This window comes from Neophocaena asiaeorientalis, unplaced genomic scaffold (assembly GCF_003031525.2).
Source record: "Neophocaena asiaeorientalis asiaeorientalis breed wild unplaced genomic scaffold, Neophocaena_asiaeorientalis_V1.1 scaffold298, whole genome shotgun sequence".
NCBI lineage: Eukaryota > Metazoa > Chordata > Mammalia > Artiodactyla > Phocoenidae > Neophocaena > Neophocaena asiaeorientalis.
In genome coordinates this window covers 933,295-939,374 of record NW_020171997.1, presented here as the reverse complement: position 1 = coordinate 939,374, position 6,080 = coordinate 933,295, and positions in this window count along the sequence as shown.

The following is a 6,080-nucleotide window of genomic DNA, read 5'->3' as shown; positions in this document are numbered from 1 at the left end:
AGATTTCTGTGCATTAATTTTGTAACTTGCTACTTTATCAAATTCATTGATTAGCTCTAGTAGCTTTCTGGTAGCATCTTTAGGATTCTCTATGTATAGTATCATGTCAACTGCAAACAGTGACAGCTTAACTTCTTTTTTTCCAATTTGGATTCCTTTTATTTCATTTTCTTCTGTGATTGCTGTGGCTAAAACTTCCAAAACTATGTTGAATAATAGTGGTGAGAGTGGACAACTTTGTCTTGTTCCTGATCTTAGAGGGAATGGTTTCGTTTTCTCACCATTGAGAACGATGTTGGTGTGGGTTTGTCATATGTGGCCTTTATTATGTTGAGGAAAGTTCCCTCTATGCCTATTTTCTGCAGGGTTTTTATCATAAATGGGTGTTGAAGTTTGTCAAAAGCTTCTTCTGCATCTATTGAGATGATATGGTTTTCTCCTTCAGTTTGTTAATATGGTCTATCACATTGATTGATTTTCGTATATTAAAGAATCCTTGCATTCCTGGGATAAACCCCACTTGATCATGGTGTATAACTCTTTTAAAATTCTCAAACAACTAGCTTTTAGTTTTATTTATCTTGCTATCATTTCATTTCTTTTCCATTTATTTCTGATGTGATCTTTATCATTTCTTTCCTTCTGCTAACTTTAGGGTTTTCTTGTTCTTTCTCTAACTGCTTTAGGTGTAAGATTAGGTTGTTTATTTGAGATGTTTCTTGTTTCTTGAGGTAGGATTGTATTGAAATAAACTTCCCTTTTAGAACTGCTTTTGCTGCATCGCATAGGTTTTGGGTCTTCATGTTTTCATGGTCATTTGTTTCTAGGTATTTTTTGATTTCCTCTTTGATTTCTTCAGTGATCTTTTGGTTATTATGTACTGTATTGTTTAGCCTCCATGTGTTGTATTTTTTATAGATTTTTTTCCTGTTATTGATATCTAGTATCATAGCATTGTGTTCAGAAAAGATACTTGATACAATTTCAATTTTTAAAAATTTACTAAGGCTTGATTTGTGACCCAAGGTATGATCTATCCTGGAGAATGTTCCATGAGCACTTGTGAAGAAAGTCTATTCTGTTGTGGTTTTTTTTTTTTATTCTGTTGTTTTTGAATGGAATGTCCTATAAATATCAATTAAGTCCATCTTGTTCAATGTGTCATTTAAAGCTCGTGTTGCCGCTCCAGAGCCCATGAGCCACAACTACTGAAGCCCACATGCCAAGAGCCCGTGCTCCACAACAAGAGAAGCCCACACACCTCAATGAAGAGTAGCCCCCACTCACCACAACCAGAGAAAAGCCCATGTGTAGCAACAAAGACCCAACGCAGCCAAAAATAAAATAAAATAAATAAATTTAAATAATAATAAAATAAATAAAGCTTGTGTTGCCTTATTTTCATTTTGGATGATCTGTCCATTGGTGAAAGTGGCCTGTTAAAGTCCCCTACTATGATTGTGTTACTGTCAATTTCCCCTTTTATGGCTGTTAGCATTTGCCTTATGTTTGAGGTGCTCCTATGCTAGGTGCATATATATTTACAATTGTTGTATCTTCTTGGATTGATCCCTTGATCATTATGTAGTGGCCTTCTTTGTCTCTTGTAATAGTCTTTATTTTAAAGTCTATTTTGTCTGATATGAGAATTTCTACTCCAGCTTTCTTTTTATTTCCATTTGCATGGAATATCTTTTTCCATCCCCTCACTTTCAGTCTGTATGTGTCTCTAGGTCTGAAGTGGGTCTCTTGTAGACAGCAAATATAGAGGTCTTGTTTTTGTATCCATTCAGCCAGTCTATGTCTTTTGGTTGGAGCATTTAATCCATTTACATTTAAGGTAATTATCGATATATATGTTCCTATTACCATTTTCTTGTTTCAGGTTTGTTATTGTAAGTCTTTTCCTTCTCTTGTGTTTTCTGCCTAGAGAAGTTCCTTTAGCATTTGTTGTAAAGCTGGTTTGGTGGTGCTTAATTCTCTTAGCTTTTGCTTGTCTCTAAAAGTTTTAATTTCTCCGTCGAATCCGAATGAGATCCTTGCTGGGTAGAGTGATCTTGGTTGTAGGCTTTTCCCTTTCATCGCTTTAAAAATGCCCTGCGGGGCTTCCCTGGTGGCGCAGTGGTTGGGAGTCCGCCTGCCGATGCAGGGGACACGGGTTCGTATCTGGGATTCCCTTGTATGTTGTTTGTTGCTTTTCCCTTGCTGCTTTTAATATTTTTTCTTTGTATTTAATTTTTGATAGTTTGATTAATATGTGACTTGGCATGTTTCTCCTTGGATTTATTATATATGGGACTCTCTGTGCTTCCTGGAGTTATTTCCTTTCCCATATTAGGGAAGTTTTCAACTATAATCTCTTCAAATATTTTCCCAGTCACTTTCTTTTTGTTTTCTTCATTGGCTTGCAGAGTTTCTGGTGAAAGATCAGCTGTTAACCTTATGGGGATTCCCTTGTATGTTATTTGTTGCTTTTCCCTTGCTGCTTTTAATATTTTTTCTTTGTATTTAATTTTTGATAGTTTGATTAATATGTGACTTGGCATGTTTCTCCTTGGATTTATTATATATGGGACTCTCTGTGCTTCCTGGAGTTATTTCCTTTCCCATATTAGGGAAGTTTTCAACTATAATCTCTTCAAATATTTTCCCAGTCCCTTTCTTTTTGTTTTCTTCGTCTGCGACCCCTATAATTCAAATGTTGGTGCATTTAATGTTGTCCCAGAGGTCTCTAAGACTGTCCTGAATTCTTTAATTTTTTAAAATTTATTCTGCTCTGCAGTAGTTGTTTCCACTATTTTATCTTCCAGGTCACTTATCTGTTCTTCTGCCTCAGTTATTCTGCTACTGATTCCTTCTAGAGAATTTTTAATCTCATTATTGTGTTGTTCATCATTGTTTGTTTGCTCTTTAGTTCTAGGTCCTTGTTAAACGTTTCTTGTACTTTCTCCATTGTATTTCCAAGATTTTGGATCATCTTTACTATCATTTTTCTGAAATCTTTTTCAGGCAGACTGCCTATTTCCTCTTCATTTGTTTGGTCTGGTGGGTTTTTACTTTGCTCCTTCATCTGCTGTGTGTTTGTCTTCTCATTTTGCTTAACTTACTGAGTTTGGGGTCTCCCTTTCGCAGGCTGCAGGTTCATAGTTCCCATTGTTTTTGGTGTCTGCCCCTAGTGGCTAAGGTTGGTTCAGTGTGTTTTGTAGGCTTCCTGGTGGAGGGGACTAGTGCCTGTGTTCTGGTGGATGAAGCTGGATCTTGTCTTTCTGGTGGGCAGGACTGGTCCAGTGGTGTGTTTTGGGGTGTCTGTGGGCTTATTATGATTTTAGGCAGCCTCTCTGCTAATGGGTGGGGTTGTGTTCCTGTCTTACTAGTTGTTTGGCGTAGGGTGTCCAGCACTGTGGCTTGCTGGTTGTTGAGTGGAGTTGGGTCTTAGTGTTGAGATGGAGATCTCAGGGAGAGCTTTCGCCATTTGGTATTACGTGGAGCCAGGAGGTCCCTGGTGGACCAATGTCCTGAACTCGGCTCTCCCACCTCAGAGGCACAGGCCTGACACCTGGTTGGAGCACCAAGACCCTTCAGGGAAGTCTGAGGTCTGGTGCCAGCATTCAGTAGGTGTTCTGTAGCAGTTGTTCCACATGTAGAGGTATTTCTGATATATTTGTGGGGAGGAAGGTGATCTCCATCTCTTACTGCTCTGCCATCTTGAAGGTCTCCCCAGGATCTCTTTTTTGTCTAGTGCTTGTTCTTTTTCATACTATACCATTCTTGTTTTGTGAATACAATATAGTTTCTTTTTTTTGAAGAGATTTAGTTTTTTTTTTTCCTTTCGTTCTCTGCTTGTCTGTTTCCTTTGGATTTCCCCCACCTCTTTCTAATTTGGAGTCATTCACCAAGTGTTATTGATGGGTGGTGGTCTTCATTGCAGGCTCATTGAGTGTTTAGCCAAACTTTTCACTAGGGTCTTTTTTTTTTTCCTATACAACCTTTTATTCAGGTGACCAAGTAGTTAATCACAGTCATAAATAATGTACAAATTAAAAATTTCTCTTACTCATGAACTTTATGGGTGAGTAAACTTTTTCTCCTTTGGGGGCTGTTGTTTTCTCTGCCTGGATTCAAGAAGTTTACAACCCTTAACAGCCTGTGTGCATTTAAATGTTTGCAGCTTCAGTGTGCTGTTTCTATCACCCTAAAGAAAACACACAGAGTTCTTTCCCCTGAGGAGGTGGTAAGGGACACATTTTTTGTGACCCAGAGCCCTGACTTTTGAACCTGATGCTGAAGATCCTGTGTTGTGTCTGCAGCGCTGATGACTCAGGGAACATTTCAGTGAAGCATTGTTCCTGGTTTATTTTACTGTTTTGTTTCTCTCTGTGGAGCTGGTTTCTATCATCCAGGTTACTGGACACAGGGGGTTGTGGCTGGGCGGCTGAGACTGGTTAAGGGGTCCCCACACTAGGGTCTTTTAATTGTCAGTATTTGGAGGCAAAAGTGTGGTAAAATTATCATCTGCAGTAACATGGAAGACAGAAATGTACCTAATACCCTCATGGCATTGGTGAGAGTTTGAGGCAGAATTTTGAAAGAATAAGCTGGCTGCTATTCACTGCAATTTATAAGGTACTCTAAGACAAGCTCAAAAATAAGGAAGTGGTAATGTAAATATTATTGAGAGGGAATATAGAGCCTAGATTGGAAAATGAAATTGTTTTTCACCAAATCAAATGTTTGATCATTAAATATAACCTTAGGACAAAGAACAAATCCAGGGTATTGCCATTATCATGGCCTCAAGTAAAAGACCAAGCAAGGTCTAACTATACACTTACTTTGTACAACCTCTGAAGGAATTAAAGAGATGCCTTTCAGCTAAATCAAAGGGCTACTAGAAAGATTAAGGAAATTAGAAAAGCGGTATGTTCAATACATATACATTTCTACAAACTAAGCCATGAGTACTTTGAATATCTCGGGCCAAACTAGTTAGTGAATGTTTCTCTAATTCTCTTATGCTGGTCTTCCAGACCTTTATTTCCCCAGCAACTCCCATATTTGGGTGAACCCCAATTCCTTTATTAAAGCTCTTCATTCATGTAATACTTTAATGAATCTGCTTTCCTCACCAAATACAGACTAAACCACCTGGCTTCTCTAGAAAAGAGAGGCTCAGGCAAAAATTAAATCTATTACTTTATTAGAAGGGGCAATCTAGGCTGGTGAGAGTAAGGGAGTAAGGCTAGCAGAGATTGGGAGCAAATGCAAATTGATAAATTACTGTATAGCATTTGGTTTCTGTTTCATGAAAAGCCATGAAGAGACACTACTGATAATTTGGCAAGTACAGTTGTTTAGCTACATGGTACGTCTCTGGGCAGGAGGGTGAAAAACTATGCCTCAGAATAGTCCATGAGAAGGGAGAGGAATTTGTCCAATGGCTTCTTCTAGTCCATTGATCCAAGTTTTCCAGACTGTTAACTTCACTGCTCTTCCAGACTGCATCATCTAGCCCTTTTGACAATCACTGGGGAAACCCTGTGGCATGATGCTTCCTTGAGTCCAGAAGCGTTGGGATGGGCCAGAGATTCTGAGCACGTGGCTAGTTGACCTCAGGCAGAAGAATCACTCCAGCCTGCTAGTAGTGTGTCACTATGTAGGGTGGTAGCTATGGCAAAGTGGCTGGTGGCCTAGGAAACAGTGGGGCCAAGAATGTGAGAAGGCACTTGAGGAAGGTGTGTCTGATACTATATCCAAAGATGAGATATATATGGGCACAATAATGCTGTATAATAATAGCTATAAGGCTTCAGAAGCATAACAATGGACTTTTCTTGCTCACAAATCTGGAATCAGATAGGTGTCAGTTAGGTGGTTCTGCTGATCTTGGCTGAGATGGTTCACATATATGGGGCTTGACTGGCTATCAGCCAATCGAAGACAGGATTCAGCTAGGGTGACCAGGGTAACCTGGCTCTGCTTCATGCATGTCTCACCCTCAAGGAGGCTAACCCAGACATGTATGTGTTTATGGTGACAGCAGTAGCACAAGAGTAAGTAGCAATACACCAGATGTTTGGAAA